The following is a 27,814-nucleotide window of genomic DNA, read 5'->3' as shown; positions in this document are numbered from 1 at the left end:
GAATCCGGTTTTAGGTAAGCATCCGTATGGGTGGCTTTCCTGTAGACAAAGTGGCTCATTGAACCATCAGGTCTCCTTTTAATTAGGACATCCAAAAAGGGTAGCTTGGCATCTTTTTCGACTTCCATGGTGAATCTGATGGCTGGGTGTATGGAAGTCGAAAAAGATTGCAAGCTACCCTTTTTGGATGTCCTAATTTAAAGGAGACCTGATGGTTCAATGAGCCACTCTGTCTACAGGAAAGCCACCCATACGGATGCTTACCTAAAACCGGATTCCCACCACCATCCATCCCAGAAGAATTCCCTCATCAAGACTCTATACCATAGAGCCCAATGCATCTCCGACCAGGAACACATTGCCAGTGAACTCAAACACGTACTCCAAGCTCTTAAGGCTAATGATTACTCCGACTACACAATCCGCAAAGCCATCACTCCAACCATCAAGAAGGATCCTGTTGAGGAGCCTTTCAAGACCATCACCTTACCCTACATTGCTGGGGTCACAAAAAAGATCTCCAAAATCCTGATTAAACACAAGATCCAGGTCCGATTCAACACAGTACATAAAATCCGTGATCTGGTCCCGTCTGTAAAAGATGTGGTTCCAGACATACAGTACCCTGGCGTCTACAAACTAAGTTGCCTCTGTGGTAGCAGTTACATTAGAGAAACCAAACGACATATCTTGGACCGCATCCGTGAACATAAAGCAGACCTGAAACACGGTAGGATAAACACCTCAGCCGTGGCAGATCACTCTTACAACTCAGTGGGCTCACATGACATTGACTTCTCCAAGACAGAGGTTCTCTGCAAGCCATCTGGCTATCATGAGAGATTCGTTCATGAGGCGATCCACATATACAAACACAGAGACAATTTCAACCGAGAAGATGGATTCTGGCTTAGCAATCATTGGAAGGACGTAATAAACCATTTCGGATCTTAACTGATTGTGTTCACGTTTACGGTGACTTTCAGACCGCGTTCCACTCACTGAAACTGTATTCTCCGCAGGGAATGGATTCTTTGCTCCGCTGCAAGTTTCCCCCCACGACTCACCCATTGACACGACGGTCAATGGTACAGTGTATAATAACAAATAGTATAACATTTATATGCTTAATACAATGTACAAAGTAATATATAGTATCGTAATTGTATAGTAAACATATAGCAGTGTGATACACATTGGGGTGGGTAGAATAATACATAGTGTTATATTAAAATGTATAAGGTATAGGGTGGTTTATAGCAATACAGTATATAATTTAATGTTGGGTTTGTCTATGGCAGTATATAGTACGGTGTAGACTCGTGTGATGTAAGAGAATAAAGTTTAGATGGAAGCATATTATATAATTTTTACGACGTAGAATTGTAATGTATTACTTACGGTTAGTAACTCAGCTTATTGTGGAGTATAGTAAGTATACTGATGATGCTATGTAGTTTATACTTTAGTTGTTTATGGAGTTTATACTTTAGTTTTTTACGTGGTTGTTTAGTAACTGCAGCTACATACTATTAACATTCCTTTCCTTTGTTAATGCTACCCCCCTTCCCCCTCCCTTTGATGCTGCTAATCCTGCATAATGCACGGGCATAATATTAATTTGAAACCCCCCCGCCCACCTCCTACGCATTTTCCATATGCTAAATTCCTCTTGATATGCAAATTATTTTGTCAAGGCGCTCTTCTTCCCACCTCCCCCCCTCAAACCCAGCTTAAATATACGCTCCAAGCTTGGTGGTGTTTCATTCTTCACCTGAGGACGGCTGCTTGCGTTGTGGCCGAAACGTCGTGGGAATTATTTTATTATGTTTTATTTTTATTATTTTATTACTTCCCTTCTACGTGACTTTACCGAAAGAACCAAGAAGATGAAAAGTGCAATGTGTGTTTGATAGATTATCATTGTTGTCTTCATTCAGTATCAGAAATTATTATGAATGCTCTTGGAACCATTTCATCTGCATGCTTTTATTTACAAAAAAACATGTGTCACTTTTACCCTTTGTTGCAGAGCATGACATTAACAAATTAAACTAATTATGTCGAAGCCTTATTTTTCTAAATATAAAAAAACGGAAATAAAAAGGACCGCAGGTCATTTAATTTCAAAAAGATTGCATGTGAATGCGTGTGCATTCTCTTCCCCATATAAGTCACTTAATATTCACAAACTATTAAAACAATAACACATGGTAATGCCAGTGACCCTGAGTAATACCCAATTACATGGGCCTAAGAAATAAATGCATGATAAGATTCAGTGGAAATGCTTGAGGCTCAAAGAGACAAACACTGGTATCTGAACAAGACACCCGTCAAGGCAAGGACGACGGAACCTATAATGGTAAAAAAAATGGCTACATATCGAATTATGTTAATATATTACCATAGGGCTCACTGGTCCATAGATTACTTAACACCAATTGTGACTCTTTTATCCATTATGCAAATCGATGCGGACATTATTTTTTCCCTTGTCTTGTATATCTCCCGCTATTTCCTACTACTACTTTTATTTCTCGTCGAGCTCCCCTTGATTTTCTTAGATCACGGCTCGGGGAGTACAGCAGAATATGTTTATACTTTAACTCGAAACAATTATTATTACCACCATACAAAGCACGACTGTGGCCGAAGTTGGAATCCTGTTGTTGTCTACATGGGGCAGAGCATACAGATCGTACGTCACTGTACAGAACTCCACATGAAGCAGTCGGATTGACTGATTTATGATCCAGCACTCGCTGGTTCACTCGATTCACGGGCAACCAGTCGTCTCCTTGTCACTCTTGTATCGCTAACACCATGGTTACTGGTCCCGTGGACTTCACCCATTAATAATATATTTACCCATGTTGAGAACTCGGTCTACCAGACGGACTGTTGTGTCTCACGCGTACTGTGTTCAATCGCCACACTCCAGGTCTCAACACCTCACTCTGGGCACATTCCCTCGCCCTGCTCGACTTTGAAAAAAAAACAATCGTAATGGCCATCTATGATGAAATAACATGAATGATCACTAATTGACAAGGGGACAATATTGGATTGCACTTTCCTCTAATGAACGGAAATGACAATTTTATTACGTTCGTATTTTGTAACGAGCAAGCATAGACACGTAATGATGTACCTTTATGATAACCATATTTTTCTTTAAGGAAGGATTAATTCCATGGAAATGATACATTTTGACTTAAAACTTCCGTGACTGCAGGAATTCATGTTTTTTGGTTCTTTTGGTAAAGTTACGTAGATAGAAAATACAAAATAAATTTAACTAAAATTAAAATTATAAATAAAATTATAAATAAAAGCAAAAAACCCACGACGTTTCAATCGCCTGATGAAGACCGCCTGTGTTGCGATCGAAACGTCATGGGTTTTTTGCTTTTATTTTTAATTTTATTTTCAATTTTATTTTGTATTTTCTATCTACGTTACTTTACCGAAAAAACCAAAGACTATTGAACTAATACATAATTATGACCATCTTATCAACACATGCTACAGCCATATTCACCCTGTTGCTGTATTTCACTTGCCTCATGGAGGGGGAGCTTGTAAACTGTTTGATAAGCCAGAAATATAAAAAGGCAAGCTCATGGAATCAAGTGCCAGATAACTAGCTACATTTGGAAGCAATTTCTATACATTTCAAATGGCGTAAAGATACAACCCTGCAATATATTGCTAATACCACTTGACAGAAGAGCCTCCATGAGATGGAGCTCTTGGAGAGCCTACTCTTCCATTCTGCGCAGACATCTTCTAAAGAATGGAAGTAGCCACACTTTACCCCATCGCAAGTGACGTGCCAATCGCCTCGCTGTGGTGGACGCGTTAACACTGCAGCGTGAACAGAGTAGGGAGGGATTTAAATAATTTTCCCATTGTTTGAACTGTAACGCTGGGAGATCAAACCAGAGACCTCTGGATTGCAAGACCAGTGTGCTAAACATTATACCATGGCAGCTTCCTCTATGTATTGTCGACTGCATCGCAAACTTTCAGATGCGCTTCTGCGGCCGCCTGGAACGCTCTTCCTTCCGATATCAGAAAGCCACTGGAGAAGCGCACTTTTAAATCTAGATTGAAAACTCATTTGTTTATCACCGCGTTTTGTGTTTAGTTTGCTGTCCTTCCCCTACACCTCTGATTAGCACGGTTTGATATGTACGGTGCGAAAGAAGTTCAACATATATACATACATTCTGAAATGTAACACGTTTATTTTGTTGCAGTTAATTACTTCATGGCTGCCAACGTACTCAACATTCATTAACTTGCCTAGTATGATAGCACATTTGTGAATACATTAACAAACATTCAGCCAAGTTATTGGACAAATCCTGGTCTGACAATGACAAATCCCATGCTCGTAGAATCATGAAACACATCAGGTGGTCAAGCTTTATTGTTAACCAGCCTTCTGTACGTCAAGAAATGTTGGCCTCTAGGCTCTTTTAAAATGTATCCTGCCTGGACGTTGTCCAGGTGTGTTGCTTGTTAACCAAGCCTGTCCGTTTCTTTCCCCAGGGGTTTGACGGAGCAGCGGGCTTGGCAGGTCCCCCTGGCCCCGAGGGAACGAAGGTAAGGCAACATCAATGGCGGTCCATGGGAGCTTAGAAACTGCTAGGTTTAAATTATTGACTCTGGGTACGGCAGAACATTCAGAAAAAAAAGTGCGGCACTTCTTATCGACCACATTCCCGCTGGTTTCAACTGCCCCCCCCTCGGTGGTTCACCTGCCCTCTGCATCACAGCATGTGGCAGCAGTGACAAGGTAAACCAAGGAAACAGTTGTTTTTTGCAAGCTGAAACTTTTTCACCCTGAACTTAGCCTTTTTTCTCACTTAAACTTAAAGGAAAACACTTTCAGAGTCGACCTCAGTAAAGGAAGCAATAAGAGTTGACAAAGTCCCTTTGTTAATAGTTTAAACGCAGAATGTAAATTAATACTGTATCCTGCAATATATTGAACAAGACAGTTCATACGTGAGTGCGATTTTTTCCCCTTTCCACCGTTTAAAGATTAATTTCACAAAAATTAGCGCAGCTGGTTCAGGTTCTAAGAAAAAAATAAAAAAAATAATCGCAAGTGTGTAACTGTGAAAAATGTTAATGATTGTGGAAAAAAATCTAATGTTGCCACATCGCGGTGACGTTGATTTTGAGAAGAAAGACTGAGACGTGAGGTCTGCAACGAGACTTGGCTTCTTGGGAATTAAAAGCTTACGTGTCACCATGCTTGTTGCTGAGCAGTTTTGTCATGTTAAATTAATGACATGGGTCACAAAGTTCAACATCAAAAGAGCCTTTTGCACGTCTATTGCAACGTAGTTGCTTAAATTCATTGTAACGCTGAAGGGGGAAACACACATACTTTGCTTTATTGCTCTTGACTGACATGAAGGACTGCTCAGTGTTCTGCAATGAACAATTGAATCACATTCGAAAACACTGCATGGGACTTGAATTTTCTTTGTTTAAGCGAGCTTAAAAAGTGGTATCACCTTATGAACTGCTCGCTGTTATACATTTTTTAGTATTTGCGTCCATGTGCTTTATCGTGTCTTGAAATGAACACGTGTATTCGTGGCTACATGTTTAATGTACGGGTTGCCGTGTGTGTTTTTATACAAATGTCTAAGCCTGCTATTCTAATAGTTTGTTATGTATATATGGTGTGTGTGATATAATAATAATACTTTAAAGCCATTTGCCTGTCCATCACGCTGGATGGTGCAGATTGGTGAAGGGGGCCCATGTCGGGTTCAGGTATCACGCGCCACTGGTGTTAACCCTGGCCGGGAATTTGACTCGGGTGGTCACTGGCATCACAGAGCAATGGACAGACCACTGCGGCGTTTCTCCACACTGAGATGTACACGCATTTGGACGTTTCCACTGTTATTTATTGAGGTGGCAATATCACTTACATGTAATGTGATAACCTTTTTTTACTATAGAATATGTACTTCAAAATATCATTACATTCTCCCAACAACGGATTTTAATAACACAAAAGAGTCTTGATTTTTTTTTTGTTCGGTGCATTTGATTGTAAGATGGATGGATTGTGTTCAGGCATGAGCTCTGATTAAATGATACATTTAAATTGACGTTTGGTAATGTACTTGCTGCATTAGCATTCTGTTTTTTCTCCAGATGTCACCTTTCGTCAGGGTTTGGGTTCGTGGTTAAGAACGTATTTATTTTCGTTCACTTTCTTTTTTGCATCAAATGCGAATTCGTATCAATAGTAAATTTTGTCCAAAAGCCCATGGATTTTGGACATCATTTGTTTATGCTGTATATTATATTAAAACGTAGAATTTATTTTAGCAATTAATTTTATGTTTTTGTCCTCATAAGCTAATCTCATAGCTAATAAAGGAAAATCGCACGAATTTGTAGTTTCCGTTTGTGTACAATTGTGGTGATTTAGTGCCATTACCTGCACGTGTTCGTGTTAAACTGCCAGTGTTTAGTACCAAATTGGTTTCTGCTTTCTATTGATCGCCATGAATAATTTAGTTGTAATTTGATTACCAAAATTGAGCCAGTCTGCTTTCTAGAATTCATCGAACTACCTAACGGTCATTAAATTAACTGCACACCACACAACACACACACCACTTGGGCACAATAGAAAACTTTCGGCTGATTATCAAAGTGAACCTGTTTAATTTTCCTCTCGTGTTCCTGATTAACTGACTTCCTTCTCTTCCGTTCAGGGTTCGAAAGGTACAACAGGGACCCAGGGGCCGTGGGGACTACCAGGACCTGCGGTATGTGCCTAATGTGCCCGACTAAAAGCCGGATATGTTTCCCTTTCATAAACTGCATGCCACAATAAAGTGAATGCACAGCATTTCCCTTGCAATTCCTGAACGACGTACGTCAAAAGATAATTCTTGCGTGGGCAAACAACTACGGAATTTGTTGGTGTTTACCAAAAAACAAATTAAGTTACACTGTGATTATGAAGAGTGATTGATGCTAAAATAGTGTCGTGTTTATAAATGCAACAGATTGGGAATGAGTGGTTCCACATTTACATGTTTTATGAAGAAGCCAGAAACTGTTAACAAATATAAATATATAAAAGTAACTAGATATTGTGTTTCATGAGTAACACGATAATAGTTAACTTCCTTTGTCAGTCCACTCATTTTATGTTATTTGGGGAAGTTTATTGACCATACTTCACCACACTCGTCTGTTCAGATATAACTTGCCACTGATGTTAGCCGTGGTCAGGAATCAAAGTATGCTTGCTGGGTATGTAGTGCAGTGCGCTAACCACTGCACCACCACTCTCTCGTTGTATTACAACCTCGTAATAACCAATATCAATACATTTCATTTTACTCTTAAAAACAGATATTTTTTTTAATTTCCATAATATATATCTCAAATTCATATATAGACTTTAACAAACAATATATAAAGAACTAAAGTTGAAGAGTTATATAAGAGTACAACCTTTACAATTAAAAACACAGAATTATAACCCAAAAGGCTGCTCTTTACTACCATATAAGTTACTATTTAAACTGAACTTTTTATTTATTTTACCAGATAAGGCCCGCTGAGCTACACAGCTCTTTTTCAAAAGTGACCTGGCCACAAATGATAGCTCAACGAAGTGGCTTATCATGCATACATTTAGAACAGCCAAATACTCTAAACGCATGTTTTTAAAATGTGCATGGAAAAACCGGAGGACCCGGAGATGAATCCACATGACCACGGGGAGAGAGACATGCAAACTCCGAACATATAGGCGTCAGGATCAGGATCGAACCAACGCCTTCTTGTATACTAGGCGAGGTAGTTAACATCCCACCACCGTGGCACTCAAAGTTAGTTAACATTTGGACCATTGGTTTTCAAAATGTTGGCTTTAAAAATATTAACTACACCATGTCGATGTGATCATTTAGGTATTGCAATTGCATCTTCCTTGTGGGAATTCAAGATGGTGCGTTATATAGAATACATGCTTCAGGCTGCGTGGACAGTATAAAAATCTGCCGACTTGGAAAAAAACTCTCCCCCACCAGAGGGTATAAATTAGCCAAAGGCAGTTCATTTGACTGCGCTTGTTACTTTTGCAATGTAAAATGGCAACACGCTCTATATAAATCACAATCCCACATTTTGTGGCTTGCTGTAAAACTGTTTATCTGCCTGCTTGGGTGTCTGCACCTCCAGGGAAGGAAGGGGGAAGCTGGGCTGACGGGGTCACCAGGTTATGGCGGCCTCCCTGGGGGTGACGGAGAAATGGTAAGCACCCAGCAAAAAAAACGACATTTCGACAGGTGTTCAACACCTGAAGCTGCCGTACATGCAGTGGCATTTCCCGTTGACTGCTGAAAATGCACAGGTACACTAAGGTGAATGTATGTTATTTCAGCACCTGGGACTATTACCAACCCCCGACTGGTTTTATAATTATCTCGAGAGTAGCAAAAAAATGCAGACCATTTGGGAACACTGAATCAGATTTCTTCTCGATCTTCAAAGGAGTTCCACGCAATCCTGATTTTGGCCCACTCTTTTTCTCCATTTACGAAACGTCAGCTCAAAACGGCTGTTTGCTGTTGTCAGCGTAACTTTGCACTAATGGGTAAAGGCATCCCTGTGGTGCTTCCATTCCTTCCTTTTTGTGGTTGACTGTCTAGTAGTGGCCTTAAAACTAACCCACTGAAAAATCTACTTTGCTGACAGTATTATTCTTTCTGTGCTTGCCACTTTTGTTGATGAAGTCCAATCAAATTTGCAATTTGGTTCCAATAATATTAAACGGGACATTATTTATGTAATGCCAAATGTTTTTTTTTATATTTAAGTAATCTTGATTCATACCCTTGCCACGGTTTCTCTCGAAACACGTGCATGCTGCTCTACCATCGACACTTACATCCAACTTGTCTGGGAATCTGGCTCAGTTTCCACGTACATTTGAGTAACGTATGCAAAGCCTTGGAAATAAATTATACCCACGTTAGTTTCACTTTTTATATAAAAAAAAGTCTTTCAATACCCATTCGCAATTAGCTTATCGTCTTTGCTGTCATGCCTATGCTAGACTACGAGGGATGTGATTTACACATTCACTCAGCACGGTTCTAACTGCAGCATGTACAAAATGCTTAGGCACGTGTCATGACGGGTACTGCAAGATCCGACCTTGTCCGTCCGGGGCTCGCTGACCTCCATTGGCTTCAGGTTGTCGAACGAATACATTATAAGATCGCATTCATTGCACACAAAGTATTTGCCACACATGAACCACAATACTTTGCTGATCTCGTCAAGGAGCATAAACCATCACACAGACTCCGGTCATTCTCGTAGCGGCTTTTGGCTAGCCATCGAACAAAGATGGTCACTGCATTGTGCGCTTTCAGATGCGCTTCTGCTGCCGTCCGGAATGCTATTCCATCCGATATTAAGAAGCTACTGGAGCCACGCACTTTTAAATATAGATTGAAAACTAGTGTCTTGAGGACTGCTTTTGTGTTTAGTTTATTGTCCTTCCCCCGCACCTCCGATTATCACGGTAGGCTCCATAAGGTGTGAAATAAGTTCAACAGACACGCATGAAATTGGATTTGAGCCTGACTTCTGCCTTACACTTTATTCTGTATGAGGATCGGTGGGTTTACCAGTGACCTCTGCTGTAAATCAGGTGACCTGACCACTATGTTGTCAGACAGACCTACATTGGTCTCAGTTTGTTTTCCCAGCAACCAATTGAGAGCTGCTTTAAAGTTTATCTGGCTTGCTTTTCCAGTTTTTAACCCTTTTAATAAAAGACACACCACACACATCTTATTTTACGTACTTATGGTTAATACCAGTTTCTGAGTGCTCATTAATTTAGGAGGTTGCATATACCTGCAACAATTGGGTGTTCTTATCAAGTCTAAAAACACATTGATTATTTGCTTGGAAATGTTTCGTACAGTTCTTCCTAATCACATTTCTGCCCCTTCTGGTTTAATTTTGCACTCTCCTTGTGAAAGAATTACGTTTTCCAACGCTGGTACATTTGTGAGATGGCCTTAACTGTGTTGTTTGCATATGTTCTGTTTGCGTTGACGGTCTTGTTTAACGACGATGTGTACAAATTAACATTCCCTCTTGATTCTCTCTGTTGCTCTACGTGCGTTCGGTCTGCAGCAATGCACTTCACTTGTGTCACCTGTTGATCCAGGTCACCATTGCAAATGGGACTCGTTTTCTCAGTCAATTCCCACGAGTGGGAGAAATGAGGCGTGGGGGAAAGGGGTAAAGACCACTCCCCCCATGCCCCCTTTCCCCTCTGAGACTCATAAAATTGGTAGTATATCGATATTTACCAAGAAAATATACATTTCGTGTCCTTTTTTTGCATTAACTTAGGGCCCTATTGAAAAACAATTTCTTTTTAAATCTCAGGCCCACATCCCATGGGCAGTTTCTAGATTCGTCTCTGGTTCTCACGTGACGAAAATGAAGTCTACCATCCTTATTTAGTTTAACCGAGGCATCATTGATGGCGAATGCGGAATATTGGGAGTGGCTGAGTGGCTCAGGGGTCTGAGCACTGGACCGGCACTGATGAGGCCCTGGGTTCAACTTCTGGGCAGTCCACCTGTGATTAAAACCACGTTTTCAAATGTAGCGAGTCGGTCGTCTCAGCCAGGTCACCAGTAGCTTCAGACACACAAAAAATTCCCCTTTTAAGGAGGTTGTGTAGTAAAGAAGCTGGTGGTAGCAATGATTTATTTGTGTTCAAATGAAATACATTTATTCATCAAATAAACAGTATTCTTGTCGGCTAAAGGTGTGCTTTTTAGCTGAGCTTATACATAATCATTGCCTTTTAATGTAATATGTATGTGAAGGTTCTGTCGTACAATGAAAATGGAAAGATAACATCCTAATATTAATTTGTAAGATTCAAATGGCCAGATTATGTTCATTGTCTGAGGAACATATGTGCATCGGTTTGACAAAAAAACATATGGCTACCCGATTCAGCATTCATATATACGGTGTGTGAAAAATCCGAGCGTGTGTTTAATTTTTCATGGCACGAACAGTTCAACGATGAGATGTGCAATATATTTTTGTAATGTTTTCTTGTTGTAAAATAATGAAGTCAAGCGAGGAGGGTAGGCTTGGTAAGAAACGAAGAGAACCACGCACTTAAATGTGTGATGAAGTACATTGCCAAAATGAGTGCAGTCAATGGCTGGAAATATGAGGCAATCAGCATCATTTATTGAAGCCTCCCCATTGGGCGCTCGTTACAGGGAGGTTTTGACATGCAGAGCGAATGCAAAACAAGAACACCAGGAGCATACCCCAACCCACACATTGGCTCTCGCCCTGTGATGTATTTTGTTGTTGTTAGGCTTCCATGCATTGACGAACCTTTTTCCTGCCCTTGCGGTTGAAATTGGTCACATTTCGAAGAATTCCAAAACAAGCCATGACCACAGATACGCATGTGTGTGTGTGTCTTCTTCCTCCCCATCCACGTCCCTCCCGCACCTCCCGACCCTCACTCCATGCTCTTTCTAAACTCAATATCTGTGGGATGGAATATTAGAATTGTAACACAACTAACCTGAAAATCCCATCGTCGCCTCTGTCAAAAGGTGCGATATTGCAAAAAGGATGATGACATTAAAGCACATGGGGCAATTTTGAATTAATTTCAATGCCCCGTGTAGTTTATTTGGTTTTGAATGTGATGGTGAAATATGTTTTCCCCCACAGAGAACACAAGTGACGTTCATTCAATGTCGATTTAAAAAAAAATGTAATCCAATTATGAGTTATTACAACTCGCCTTTAAAATTATCTACCAAAAAGCAGTGACTTTTCACTTAAATGCCAAGCATTTGTTTTCTATAAAATGTCAAAACATTGCACAGTTTTTACATGTTGAATAGTAATTTACATACGAGGGAAGCTGCCAAAATAAACGCAGTTTTCTGCACGATTCTGCGCAGGTTGTCTCGTAGTCGCGTAATTTTTGAGTTTTCAGTTTTAATTGTAGCTCAACAATGACTTCACGATTATATTTTTTTACCAAGTGCTGCCCGTATTATCGGATGAATAGGCTACACTTTGTTGTTTCAGGGTGAGAAAGGAGAGGCAGGATTGCCTGGCCACCAAGTAAGTTTTATTGTTGTTGCCTATTCGTCTATTCGACCACGTGTGCGTTTTCAGGAAAACGTGTGTGTGTGTGTTTGCTTGCTTGCGTAATGGTGTTTGCCAAGATGCCTTGTGCCAACAGTCTAAAAGGATTTGCAGTGCAACGTCGTCATATATCCCAACCGTCACGCATCTGTTCTGACTAATTAACCTTCCAGACCCAGCCCAGTATTTGTGCACGGTGTAAATTGTCATTATCTGCACATACATCTGACCTTTTCAAACGCAGTAGTACATTCTTACTTCTACGTATATTTCAGGAACTATAGATCAAAATCAAAAGTTGCATGGTCAAACATTCAAAACAGTTTGCACTTTTTTCCCCCCTTTAGCCTATTTTTAACATGGTGTAAGGATAATTGCCTTTAGATTTTCACATATACGATATTTTTACATATCTGCCTATAGTTCAGTCCCCGGCGAGTTGGGATATGTGTCATTGCAAAAACAGCATAACGTTTATAATACAAAGAGGTAGCTATGTGTTTATATCTCCAGCTGTATGTTAGGCAATAATAATGCATGATAGGCAATGATAATACATTATAAGCAATGATAATGCACGATAGGCAATGATAATGCACGATAGGCAATGATAATGCATGATAGGCAATGATAATACATGATAGGCAATGATAATGCATGATAGGCAATGATAATACATGATAGGCAATGATAATGCACGATAGGCAATGATAATGCACGATAGGCAATGATAATGCATGATAGGCAATGATAATACATGATAGGCAATGATAATACATAACATTATGGCAATAACGTTCCAGCCCAGCATTTGAGAGGGTATAAAACAAACTTGGCAGATATTTTTTTATATCTCAAAATATTATATATCCTATGCATAAACAGAAGAATTGCAATGTTAAAGCATGTATTATCGGTTTTATTTTATCATTTGAAAACATATTTACATTTTGTAGGAATCGTGACCAACATATTACTTTTACAAAATTCACAGCAGCTGCAGAGCCTTGTTTAAGAACCTCAGAAATCGAATTACAGTAATTCCGTTCATATTTAATTAATTTTTCATTACACAGCCAAAAACTTGCATGGGATGCAGCGAATATACAAGTAGTGATGATTGACCAGTTATATGAAACGTAATTTGCTCAAAATAAGTTTCCCTAAAATTGTTATGGATGAAAGGCACTCGAAATTGCAACTGCTCAGGGCTAGAAAGTTTGCAGTAGCTATCAGCATCAGTCTAGTGCTCCTCCGGATACCATTAGGGGAACATACAAACATCTGTCTTTTACAAGGTTGTTGTTGGTATGGCTTTAGGCAGGCATGCATCATTTTACTTAAGCAACATCAATAATGTCTGTGTATGTCACCTGTAGCCACGAAGGTGATTTTGTCATGAAGCCATTAGGGTGACATTTGTTTAAATAGTTTTAGGACTTATGCTAACCATACACTGAAACCAATATCATACATATCAAATGATAGAATATATAGTGACCCAAAAGTAAGTTAACCAAGATATCCTCTAAATGAAAAACCTAAAAAAACAATTGATTTAACTGGTCAGTTCCGTCTGTATGGGATAGTGTTTCCTCTTCACACGTGTGTGTTTTTTCGGGTGCTCCAGTTTCCTTCCACATGTAAATGCTCATGACTTTGTCAATAACATCTTAATATATAGAGGACCTCAGAGCATGGGCAATTGTTAGTGCCGGCTTATTGTGTGGCTGCTTCCCTGCTTGCCTGAGCTTCCTCGCGTATGTAAGTCATTCTCTCCCTCTCCACGAGAGTGAACAAATACTGTGCACGTTACGAGTTGAAATTATATATTACAAAATTATATAATAATCCACTCCGATTAGCACGGTTGGCTACGTATGGTGCGAAAGAAGTACAACATACAGTAATGATAGCAACATTAATAATTTTGATGTAGGTACGTCAAACAGTTCTTGAAGAAATTTGCAACAGTGAAATGTCAGACATGCTGAACATGACACAGTACAACCTGACCACGTTATGGACGGATTTAATTTCGTGTTAAAAGCATTACAATGCAAAAGTTGTCCTCTGTAGAAATGCAGTGTATCACAAAACCGTGCCCATCATTATCCAGTCTGTTATTCGCTGCAGAATAGTGCTTTCAGACCAATACGAGTTTGGAGCGTGTGTTTGTCATGTACATTCTGTGTATCAATCATTGCTGAGCCATTTCATTGCCACGAATATTTTGCATTTTCGCCTCAGGGAGACAGAGGCATCCAAGGGTCATACGGATTGTCAGGAGACAAGGTGAGGTGATTTATGTTATTATCATCTTCAGACGTGAACAATCCACTGCTGGATGAAGGCACCCCCCCTCATCCCCCCTCATCCCCATCCCCATGCCATCCCAAACGGTCAAGCAACAAATCAGGGGTTATTAATTATTTATTTTAAATGTATAATTGTATTTTTATTCCTAAAAAATTACTTAATATATTCCCTAAAAGATGTAAAAGATAATACTCCATTTTGCCTATGATGATATAAATACCTTTCATTTATTTTCTTCAACCTAATCCTTTACCGATTTATTCCCAATATATTTTTTAAATCTAATGTACCACAATTGTTATTACTTTATGTTGATGGATGAGACGGACATTCCTCAATTAAATCCTTCCACAGGCAAAGATTTGTTTAATAAGGGAACCAAAATGTTGTTTTATATCAGCTCATTTGTGAAGGGACTGCATTCGACTCGAATAGAAGCTGCCATGGTGTAATAGTTAGCACATTCTTCGAATTGCACTCCCCTGGTCACGGGTTTAATCTCCTGGCACAGCAGTTGAAATTTCAGTGCACCATTCTTAAATCCCTCCTCCTCGGTCCACCCAGCAGTTGAGAAACACGCGTTGAGAGTATTTGGCTGCTATACATTTCCATGTGGTAAGCCACTTCGTTGAGCTATCATTTGTGGCCAGGTTGGTTCTGAAAAAGAGCGATATAGCTCAGTGGACCTTACCTGGAATAGGAGGCCAAATATACGATGGAGGGGCCCTCTCGAGCTCCCTCTTGTGGAGACCTTGCAAGGCAATTGCAGGGCTGCACCTTTGCCTTGTAAAGTATTCCAAAGTAAATGGAACTTTAGAATGTGGCATGCAGTAATCCAGCCATGTTGATATAAAAAAAAAAACATTGAATTGACAGTACACAAACCTTGACACCTGCTGTTCATAAGCCTGCACTAATGATTTGTTAAATAAGCTGAGGGACTTGCACTGGTCGTAGGCTATTTTCCCAAACATGAAGTCAGCCAGCCAGAGGCCACCAAGTATTCTGGATTTGCTGAGTTATCGTATATTGACAACGTAAAGGTGACACTCAGCTGCAGTGCTAAACATTATCCAGTAATCCCCGTATATATTTTTGTTCCCTCTAGAGCGCTAGGCCGTCAAAGTGTTGTAACGCTCACTGTTGTGAAGAATAGATGGTATATTTAGTGACGTCATCGAAGGGGCTAAATTGTCTAAAGTTAATATGTAAATATTACGCATGGCAGTGATTAATTGCCAATCCATTTGATCGATTCACACGATTCAGGTTTGCTACTCCATTTCAGAATCAATTCTGTCTTAGCTGTGCTTGGGCGCTCTTCTCATTACCTCATTTTTCTGTCACATTTGTAAAGAACTGTTCACACTGCGAGAATATACACATCAGCATATACTCGCATTTAATTAGAATACGTTTTAAATGATCTATTCTCGTGCACACAACATAATACTTGTGTATTGGGTTAAATTCAGGCGCACACTGGACTTTGGAGGCAACACTATTTATTAGCTAACACCACAGGTAACACTTAACATCACGACTTGAGGTGGTAGCCAGCTTTTGCTAACTTAGCTAACCCACGGGGGTACTACATCACTGGACCAGGACAGCCCAACACGCTGCCTGGTCCACTAGCGGAGATCGGACAGCTTCATCCCAGAGATGACCCAGCAAAACAGCCCAGAACAGCCCCACTCTCCGTCCACACCCCACTTATAACCACTCCGGCGTGGCCGGCTCTGCCCCAGGCCACGCCCCCCTTCCCGATCCTTCGGGAAGGCCCGAACCCCAACCACGTGACCCCCCTGGGGCCCCTGGCCCCCCTTTATCCGGTCACGTGTCCTGTTGGGTTCACGCAGAGTGTCACGGCCCGACACGACCCCCGTGACACCTGCCTACAGCCCCCATACCGAGCCAATACAGTAGTGTCGTTCTACTACACTGCACCTGCACCATGGATATTAACATAATCATTCGTCTGGAATTATGCGTGTTTTACGTGCCGAATAAATATAAATCAAGAATGCCCCTTCAAATTAGATTTTTTCCTCGTTTTGAGACAAATTATATTCCAATTGTACTATACGAGCCATGAGAAGAAATCTGTGAATAGAGCTGCATGTAAAATGTCTTCAAAAGGCCACTCTTAATCAACACCCTACGATACTCCTTCATTCTCTGTAAATCATGTGCTGCACATTAGGAATTTGATATACATGGCATCATGGTACAAATTTGCGAAATATTTAAAACTCCTCCCACATACTAAAATTGGGGAAAACCATGTTGCAACATTTGCAGACAGGTGCTGCTTTTGCACATTGTTTCTACAGAGGTACATCTGGCACTGGGGTGCCCTTGGCAAGACTGCAGCAGGGAATTGGAATGGTTGAAACAAGATGTGATATGAGGCGCTTTGAGTTGCTTATGTATTTAAGTGCTCTATAAATAAAAATTGAATTTATACATGATGGATAGTAGAAATGCCGTGCTCAGAAAGTAGTCAGGAAACGATCAGCACAAAGGCAACTTTAAGTTGCTTGAGTTGTTTTTTTGGTGAACTGTCTGAGACAATGAACATTCCACGCTTTAGAATCTCAAAGTAATCTCGTGCAGCTTCCTGAATTGAAATCCAGCATCTTAGTGGCGCTGTGTTATTCTTCGGACATAGTCATCACTGAGCCTCGTCTACTCAGAGACATTTTAGCAAGTTGTGCCATTGTTTGATTTTGCGAGGTGGGGACACTTCATTGTTAATAACATTAAACAATTATACTTCCCCAACTTTCTAGAAGAGTATAACTTTTTTTGGTGAGATGCGCTGCTAGAGGTGTATGCATGTTTTGCATAATTAGATTCGATTCTAAATTTGATTTCACTACTACCTTCACTACTGCTGATTTTGCATGTATTTTGCAGCAATATTTTATCGGTGAACTCAGAAGGGTTTAAATATTCATAGGTAATTCATAAATCATAGCATGCCTCGCAAACATGCAGCTGTTACCTAGAAGCTTTTTTGGGCAGCCCTTTCTCACTGCTCGTGGGGCCCAGTTTCCCTCATTTAAAAAGTTATTTGCGGGCACACGTTTGCAACTTCCCTCCAAGCATCTTTTATTAATGCACATTTGATTAAAAAAATATGTCAATGTATTTTTCTACCGATTAATATTTTTGCTTTTAAGCTGTAGAATATGTGTTTGTATTTCATTTATACAATGGCGGGCAAGATTCTGCTATCATGAAATGGTTCGCAGACTAAATTTTAAGATTCAGAGGTTGCAGGTTTGACCTCCTGGCAGGGATGTTGCAACAACGTTGCAAGTTTCTTCGATTCCACACCCTCTCTCATTTTGCTGTCCCACTCAGCAGTATGAATGGGTAGTCCTGTAGGCTGTGTGTGGGTCCTGCTACTTCTTCCAATACGTCGAGCCCACGGGTCGGCAACCCCGCGCCTTCGGAACCGCATGCGGCTCTTGAAGGGCTGCATTGCGACTCTTTAAATATGAAGTTGTTTTTTTTACCGAATTGAAAAAATGTCTCTTGTTATTTTGGTTGCCGAAGTCCTGGCCATGGGAGTCCAGTTTACCATGGAAGTCCAGTTCACCATGGGAGTCAAATTTACCACAGAAGTCCAGTTTACCATGGAAGTCCAGTTTAACATGGGAGTCCAGTTTACCACGAAAGTCCAGTCCACCATGGGAGTCAAATTTACCACCGAAGTCCAATTTACCATGTGAGTCCAATTTACCATGGGCAGGGACCGGCAACCTGTAAATCTTGCTTAAAATCTAATTTCTTTACAACTGCTTTTTGTTTTCAGTTGTACTTGCGCCGGACCTCCCGATTAGCACGGTTGGCTACGTGCGGTGCGAGTTAAACTTACATAAATACATACAAAAACGTAATACACCGCAACAACAAGCATTTTTCTACCTAAAGAAACGGAAGGAACATTGGACCGATGCTCAGATTAATAGACGAATATCTATTCTTCAGCTTACAATACCTGCAACAAATTGCATGCCTAAGAATCGATGTTTTTTTGTTCAAGATATTACGTAACGAATTGATATTTGAGTTGCAATCCCGAATCATGAAAATGAATTGAATTGTGACTGAAGCAAATTGTTACAGTGCTGCTATAAACACCTCACATTGATATCACAAATTATGCATACAGTAAAATAAGTGTGAGGAATTCATGAAGTGCATGTATACGCACCTAGGTTTTCTTCTGTTTTCAAGGTAATTATTTAATTATCCTCACATGTTTGTTTTTAAAACAGTTAATCCAAATTTAGTTGCTGGCATCTCTGCAATACCATGTTGACTATGTTGTTCTTGCAAAGCACTTTTTTTATATCTCAATGGACCCTTTTCATGTTCAAATAAATCTGAGATTTCATTGATTTTTTTTTTAAGACTGCATTTGTTTTCCCAGGGAGACAGTGGACCTACAGGACCCAAGGGAGAGGTGAGACATATGGGCATTGATGCCAATACGAGGTGGTGCTCTTGTGCCAAGTTTCGTGGAAGCCTGTGTCAAAAGCCACGAAGAGCAGTCAAACTGGAAGATATGCTCTTCCCATTTAATACTTGTAGGCACGCATATACCTACATGCATGTGTGTATCAAAAACTGTTTATCATTTAATAGACGACAAATTGTATGACATCTGTATTATTCAATATTTGGTCATTTGGCTCAGAGGCTCAGGGTCACGTGGCGCAAAGGGTCAGAACCATGAGCTGAGAGGCGGGGTTTGAATCCAGGCAGGCAGCTTCAGCATTCCCTAACATGGGGGGGATATGTGGGGGGGGGGGGTGGAAGGGGGGTTACACTTCCCCCGTGGAGTTGCGAATGGAATATTCATGTCATCGCAAAACATCGATAACACAGTAAGGGTAAAAATGGGTGTAAACTACAACAAATGCAGTTCTAAAGATACATGATGATTGCTCTTGTATCTTATTAAATAAATCTTGACTTAAAGCTTTCGTGACTGCAGGAATTCATACTTGTTGGGTCTTTCGGTAAAGTCACGTAGATAGAAAATGATAATAATACAAAATCACGACGTTTCGATCGCAACACAAACAATCGTCTTCAGGTGAAAAATACAGCAGACGGACTGCTGAGGCAGGAAGAAATGTAGCGAGAGAGCTACTGCAGCCTAAGGTTATAAAGGTTCGAGATGGGTACAACCCAAGGGTAAGTGGGCGGGGCTAGAGATGAAATTTGCAAGTAAATTTAAGATCGCAGAGCTAGGTATACCCAGGCTATTGTGTTGCTAGAGATTAGCATGTCAATCTGTTAATGTAACCCCATGGCTACGGTGCTGAATAAGCCATTGTATGCTCGAGATGGGAGATTAGCATGGCAATGTGAGACGGCTTCCGCAGCAGCGGCTGTGTTAATGAGAGACATTCAGCCTATTAAACAACGAGCGCCACCGCCGCATCGAGGGAAAGGGGAGCAGCTATGTTAGTGAGACATTTAGCCTGTTAATGTAAAGACATTTAACAAGTTAATGTAACTCAGAGAGTCGGAAATAACTGCTAACATAGGCAGGTAGGATGGATGCATCACAGCCATTTATGACTTTACCTCGTTAATAACGTCCTTCCAATGATTGCTCAGTTTGTACCCATCTTCTCGGTTGAAATTGTGTCTGTATTTATATATCTGGATGGCTTCATGAACAAATCTTTGTTGATAGGCAGTGGGTTTTCATAGTACCTATGTCTTGGATTAATACATTTCATGTGTGCTCACATCATTAAAACAATGATCAACCACGGCAGAGGTGTTGGTCCTACCGTGTCTCAGATCTGCCTTGTGTTCGCGAACACGGTCTGAGACATGTCGCTTAGTTTCCCCAATGTAACTACTGCCGCAGACACAGCTTAGTTTGTAGACGCCGGGGTATTGCATGTCAGGGATCACATCCTTCACAGATGGGATCAGATCACGATTTTTACGTACTGTGTTGAATCGGACCTCAATCTTGTGTTTGCTCATGATTTGCTCATGATAGCAAGGTGATGGTTTTGATTGGGTCCTCAGGTGGTTCTCTCCCATCCGTGTGGGTAACTGTCCTGTAGACAGTGTCGCAATGAGCCATCTAGTCTCTTTTCGAGGAAAACATTCGAGAATGGTAACTTGCCATCCTTTTCTAATCCCATGATGAATTTGATGGCTGGGTGTATGGAATTGATGTGGTTGAAGAATTGGTTCAGAGCTGGCAGGCCATGTGGCCAGATGACGAACGTGTCATCTACGTATCTCTTCCATAAGGAAGGACGTAGGATGGATGTCTGGATGGCATCTGTCTCAAAAATTTATATGAAAACATTGGCTACCACTGGAGATAAGGGAGCACCCATTTGGGGTACCGTCAACTTGTTTGTAGAATGTTCCATTCCAGGTGAAGTAAATGTTGGTGAGGCAGTGTCTCACCAGGGCCGGTACATCAGCATTCAGTCCTTGTTGGACAAATCTTCAATGATTGCAATGATGTCAGGCACAGGAACTTTGGTAAACAAAGAAACTACATCGAAGCTGACCTGGAGATAGTGAGATGTCTTTAATTAGAGATACCAAGTGAGCTGAATTAAGTACAGCTGAGATGGTCTTTCCAGTGATTGGTAGCAAGGTCTCAAACAGAGATCGTGCCAGTTTGTAGGTGGGTGAGTCAATAGTGGAGACGATAGGACGTAGTGGTGTACCTTCTTTATGGATGTTTGGTAAGCCATAAAATCTGGATGGTCGAGCAGCAGAGGATTTTAGAGAGAGCCGATTGGTTGGTTCAATTGAAGATGTCGAATCAGTGATGATATTGTTGGTTTTCGTTACCAGGCGGTTGGTAGGATCTCTATTGATTTTAAAGAAAGTATCCTTAAACGTAAATCCACGTTTTACGTCACAGTACGTTTTATGTTGGCAGTATGAATTATCGCAATAAAGCATCTGAAGTGTTTTGGCCAACTTGTGTGTGTAGATCAGCAATTACAAACAGTCCATATACTGTGCATGGTTTGGACCACTTTTTTACTTTGTATAATCTCCATCAATTTAGCTTTGTGAAATTAGATTTCTTTTTACGAGAAATGTTTATGCCATCACGAAATGCACACTAACAGTTTTGTACACTACATTAGCACATCAATCATGAATCAATCAAAAGCTCCACACATTTATCAGACAACGGGGGGCCCTTTCTTTGGGCAAATATGTTCACGTGTGTGTTCCTCTGGTCAAAGCGAAAACATATTCGAGTAAATCATAATAAAGGTTTTTTTTGGGTTAGATCGCGTAAACATAAATGTGTTGTTAAACCCCCTTACCACCCGACATAGCCAATTATTAAGGTTTGTCACGTTAACCAAACATACCAATTAATTACTAGTTTAGCACACCGGTGTATTGGAGAATAAAGCCACAACATTTAGAATTACTTACAATTGTAAAATTGTAAATGTTGTGGGTTTACTCTCTAACACACTGGTGTGCTGAACTAGTAACGAATTGGCAGATTTTCGTTTACATGACAAACAAAACTACATTCATATTTTCGCGGTCTAATCCAAAAAAACCTCTATTATGGATAATATTGGTCGCGAAAGCCTACTACGTGTTAAACATGTGTAGAGGAGTAGAGGAGAGTAGTGGCGTCGTGTGCGCTGTCCAGTGCGATGACGTCACGGGACGTGGGGTCACGCGCGCTGGACAGTGCACATGACGTCACGTCTCCTAGGGTACTTAAGGGATGCCCCGTGATGTAAGCGGGGTCACTGTGGGAACGGGTAGAGTAAGCAGGGTGAAGAGGGAACCAGGGGTAGAGAGAGGGATCAAGTAGGGAGTCTGGGGAGAAGCCGGTGGTAGTCGTAGAGGTGCTTCTCTCTCCGGTCGGTGGAGTCGGCAGAGTCCACGATCCGACACGAGAGAGAGAGACCGGAGCTAGCCGGCAGAGACCCGGACTCAGAGTAGGACCCCTAGCCCCTGGGAGTTGTGTACCCTGTGTATTATTGTAACAGCTTTAATAAACCCTGGCGAAAGCCCTTAACTTACCTCCGTCTACGGGTATGTCCGTCGGAACTACTCAACACATGTAATAAACCCACTCCGGACGATATCGTATTCTCTTGTCTTGTCTTTATTCGTTCTTCCTTTACACAGCTTTCTCTATCTCTCACACATATGGGTTCCTTTTTCCCGTCACTTCCGTTACTCCCTCTCGAGCGTGGCATTCGCTCGCTTTCCTCGCTCCCCCACACCGCTGGCTAACGGCGTTCGGGAGACAGCCTCCGGTCTGCCACGTGGACGCTGGCGTGCCGGAGGCACAAGACGTGGTCTCTCCTCCAAGCTCTTCACACTGACCACGAACTGTCTCTCTCCACCCCTTATATCACCTGGCTCACGTGATGCCACGCAGCCAATCATAAGCCTCTCCCCTGGAACCTTCTAGATGTTGCTATACAGCCCCAGGGCTACGCCCTTGGCTCGACGTCCCATTGGCTGCGGGCTGAACCCGGCAGAGCCTATAACCATCGCCGCCCAGTTACCCGCGGGTGCATCCTCATATTACAAACATACTCGCTTGGTAAAGTATGGTAAAATTATCACAATTAAAAATATGTATTTATACTGGAGGAGTCTGATGAGCAATGAAGCTCTTTTTCACAGACATCCAGTAGAGACGGGTTAGAGCGTTACAACAACAAAAAAACACGATCGGAGTGCAAAGTATTGGAAAAGTAAACAAATCACTTAAAATATGCAAATAAAACGAAACTATTTTTTTATCTTACCAGGTAAAGCCCACTGACATATGAGCTTATTTTTCAGAAGCGACCTTGCCACAAATGATAACTCAACAAAGTGGCCTATCATGTGGAAATGCAAAGCAGAAAAATTATCTCAACGCATGTTTCTAAATGTGGAGGGTAAAAACTGGAGGAGCCGGAGGAAAAATAAATATCCACGGGACCACAGAGAGAACACGCAAACTTCAAATATACACGCGTCAGCGTCGGGATAGAATCCCCGGCCTCCTGTATACCAGGCGAGGAAGATCATGTCACACCACCGTGGCGCCCTTTAAATAAATAATAAATAAGAATAAGCAATAAATAAATAAATAACAATTAGTATTTGCTAATCAATTAAATAACAACAAATAAATAATAATAAATAATCATAAAAAAAACTCCTTGGTGTCTTTACTCTTTGGTTCTTTCGGTAGTCACGTAGGTATAAAATAAAATAAATTAAATCACGACGTTTCGGGCGCAACACAAGCGTCCCTCATTTTACCTATATAGCCTATTGTTGCAGCAGCCCTTTCGCCCACTTCAGCAATTGTTTCCTGCCGCGGTTGTCCCACCTGATGACGAACGCTTGTGTTGCGCCCGAAACGTCGTGATTTAATTTATTTTATTTTATACCTACGTGACTTTACCGAAAGAACCAAAGAGTATGGATCCCTGCAGTCGCGAAAACTTTAAATCTAGATTTATCCTTGGTGTCTTACACAGCCTTCTTCCAGCACTGGATTGACAAACAGGCTGTACAGAGCACGAGGCAGTGCTAAAGACCAACGTGGCGACCTTTTTGTTCCCCTTGTTCTCGCCTGCACCTCTGCCAAGGGCCGGTCTCGCGCATTATTTTGTTTCTCGGCTGTCATTTTGCTTGGGACAGCAGCATCACACTGCCGCCTAGTGGAGGAAGCGTGTCAGTGGGAATAGCGCCCCAAGTTGTGTGCTGTGTAGCTGTTGTTCGTGGCTCTTCATCTTAGTCCCACATCTACCGAGGGATTTGTTCCATTTGAGCATGCCTCATTGCTTCACCCTCTCGGCGAGGGCTCTATTTTTAGATACATTTAATTACGTTTTATAATTACATCCGCAGTTCCAACCAAAAAAACGTAATTGGTTATATATCTGCAATTTAGTATCCAGTCAAATAAAGATTTGCATCACTGCTTGCCAATTACATCTGCGCCCTAGCAAATTGATCTCTTTGCACAATGGGTGAATTTATTCCACGAGGAGGATATCACAATCTAACAATCACTGTATTTTGCCACGTAATCAGTATCACTCTGTACCCCCCCCCCCCCCCACTTTGTTTGTTCAAACCTGTGTATTTTATTCAATGTCTTCATAGCACCCAAAAGCCACACGTGTCGTGGTGTTTGGGATATAACCTGTTTAAATTCACTTAAGCGTGGATTAATATTAGGTCAAACGGTGGCGTAGTGGACGAGGAAATGCGTTGTGAGCTCGGCGACCTGAGTTCAATTCCTGCCCGGCCGCAATTAATTCCAGTGGTGAGCGATATCTGAACGGGTTCTGGGCACCTGCTTTACCAAACCTGCACGTATACCAGCGTGGTAAAGTCTGGTAAACATCCCCCTTGACCAAACGGTGTGGTGGAGAGGCTTTCATCCAGCTGTGGATTGGTGAATGGCTGTGTATTATTTATTATATGTACATTATCTTCGATAGATCGCGTAAATATAAATGCGTCATGAAAACGCCCCACCACCCGACACAGCCAATTCGTCAGGTTTGTCGCATAAGCAAGGTTTGTCACGTGTACGTAAATTATATGCAATTATATGGATATACAGGGACTTCATTTGGCCTGGAAGCACTTAGGCACTCTTGACTATTGCAAAAAAAACGATGAAAGCACATGTATCTTCAGTGCCACTGTCGAGTGCATCAACGTGTCTGTACGCATGATGCAAATGTTTATATACCATATCTACGTTTGGAAGCACACATAAATCATGTGCGTGGACATGTAGGAAGTCGTTTCAGTTTTATGATTGGAAAGAAAATGTATGTAATTTAGTTATGGTGTCCTTTTCTTTGGTACTGCAGTATTTGTACCGCTTACAATAAAATACCAACTCGTGTTGTATTGTTTATGCGGGTGTGTGTTGTGACCTGTAAACATATTTGGAATTCTGCGGGCAAATTACAGTGCCAATTTCAATACTACTACTAATGTAATACATATATCCGTAACAAATTTTCAATGAGCCGCAACTTTTTGCGGGACACATCCCTGCGTTGGGATGTTTTTTTCCCCCCATTAAATTTCAAAGATCGTTTTGTCTTTACAAGGAAACTGAAGTACCCATTCGAAAGCCCACCTCGCACAGGAGGAGAAAAACACTCAAACCCCCGTACAGATGGGTTCATGAGCCTAATCGCGGCATGCTGACATCTCCTGTCAACCTTGCAGTTCAAATCGGCTGGACATCACACAGCAAGTACACCTAAGTGTCCACAGAGTTGTAAAACCTAATCAAAACAATGCAGAGCTAAGTCATAGCCCAACTGTCCCCTCACCGCCCACGGCCTACACCGCCCGACAGTTTATGTGCCGGACTTGACACTCACAAGTTCATCGTCTGGTGGGCTCTATCAGAGAGCTTTTTCGTCTGTGTGTGGATGCGTAGCTGCAGTGGATCAGGCGCTGCGCTAAGAACCCAGGAATACGGTTTAAATTGCAGACCGTAAACATAAGTGGCAAATGTAATCTTAGGTCGAAGCTTCTTTAAAGTGTGTAAAGACAAACGCTGGAAAGACAAATTTGGCCAGACATGATGCTGACCACACACACACCTCTCATGCTGGCTTTATTAAGTGTTTGCTAACAGCACTTGCCCGAACAGTCTAAACGGCTATATGGGGGTTATATGATGCGTCTGTGTGTCCGTGGAGCGTTACTGAATTGGGTCATTCACTTTGCTACGATCCTGATGATCTGGATTCGATTCACAACTGTGGACATCGGCCGCAAATTATATCTGCATCTGTGGGTGCGCATTCACCAGTCGACTCGGCATTGAATGATGCGTACCTTTCCCGGTGTGTCAACATATCCATTGGGCAGACAAAGTTGGCCAAGCATGGTGATGGTCACGCCACCCTCTTGTGTGTGCCACGTGGGCCTTCATAGGTGCTCGCACTTGCCCCATACAGCAGGGGAACTTAGGGCCCAAATCTTACTTTCATACAGCCCATCAGAATTAGAATCCGATAAGCTATCAAGCTCTTTCTCGCAGATGTCCAGTAGGGGCGTGTAAGAACGTTACACTCGCGATGTGAAACCTACCATTTCGAAAAGGCCCACAACTGATATTAATCCATCACTACAAGCACCTTAGCCGCGCTTATCTGGTACGAGAGGGAAATATTTTCGACTTGGCTTCATTGTTTATAATGTTACCATGCTCACAGTGAATCCATGCAGCCCTAGCATGATCAAAATGTAATGTCAACTATTGTGTGACCCACACAAGGTATTTGAAAGCCCTATCCTGCTCTCAGTAAGGCAAAGGTTCCTCATCTCTGCTCTATAATCTGAGGTAAAAAAAAAAATATGGAAAGATTGTTTTGTGTGTATGAAATATAAGAATAGGTTTTACCCTTTCAGGCAATAAACAGGTGTTCAGATGTTCAAACACTTTTTTTGCAAGGAATCAAGTCTGCATTACCCACACGTACTTTGGCAAAACATGCACACGTACTGGTGCAAAACAAACGTGCTCTGATAATATTTGCATTGTCTTTGAAACTCATTGGCCTACACCAGAGACAGTCTTCTTCATGGCCTTGTCTCATCAGTGTCAGACCAGAGAACGCCAAAAAGTGAACGGTACAAAGACAATGCCACACGTATCAGAGCAATTATAGCTCGCGTTGACCAGTTATATCATGGGACCTTTGCTGTTGTTGCGAGTATCAGAGTATGACAAATAAGAATAGGTTTTTACCCTTTCTGGTAAAACCTATTCGTATTTGTCTTGTGTGCGTTGGACTTGACGTGTGTGTGTGCGTTTTCCAGAGAGGAGAGCCTGGGCTGCCAGGGGAGAGGGGTCTGCATGGACATAAAGGGGACCCAGGCCCCGTGGGTAATTTGGGACCATCCGGCATCTCTGGCAGTACAGGGGGCAAAGGCCTCCCAGGATATCCAGGTCGCCATGGCAGGCCGGTGAGTTCCGCGGGAGATTTCATGTTTGTTACTATGCTACCCGTATATGAAAAAAAAAAATTGAACCATTAACCGAGTATGTCCGTGTTATAAATGGTACTTTTCGTTTTTTTCTGTATAATGTGGCAACAGTTTGGAAAAATAAATAGACTGCGAACGTGTAAATAACGTACACGCGAACTTAAAATATAAAGCAAATGAACGATACAACCTTAAATGATCTCGTCATTCCCACCACATGCTAGCA

At 41.4% G+C, this 27,814-nt stretch overlaps 1 long non-coding RNA gene across 1 annotated transcript; it reads left to right on the top strand.

Annotated features, from left to right (window-relative positions):
- The first annotated feature begins 12,170 nt into the window (after window positions 1-12,170).
- Window positions 12,171-27,486, top strand: LOC144935791 (uncharacterized). Its single transcript, XR_013637349.1, has 4 exons — window positions 12,171-12,207; window positions 14,482-14,526; window positions 18,998-19,030; window positions 27,421-27,486. It is a non-coding gene; the product is annotated as an uncharacterized LOC144935791 (long non-coding RNA).
- The last annotated feature ends 328 nt before the right edge of the window (window positions 27,487-27,814 follow it).

This window comes from Lampetra fluviatilis, chromosome 14 (genome assembly GCF_964198595.1).
Source record: "Lampetra fluviatilis chromosome 14, kcLamFluv1.1, whole genome shotgun sequence".
Taxonomy (NCBI): domain Eukaryota; kingdom Metazoa; phylum Chordata; class Hyperoartia; order Petromyzontiformes; family Petromyzontidae; genus Lampetra; species Lampetra fluviatilis.
The sequence above is the reverse complement of the archived record's forward strand: the minus strand, read 5'-3'. Positions and strand labels throughout refer to the sequence as shown.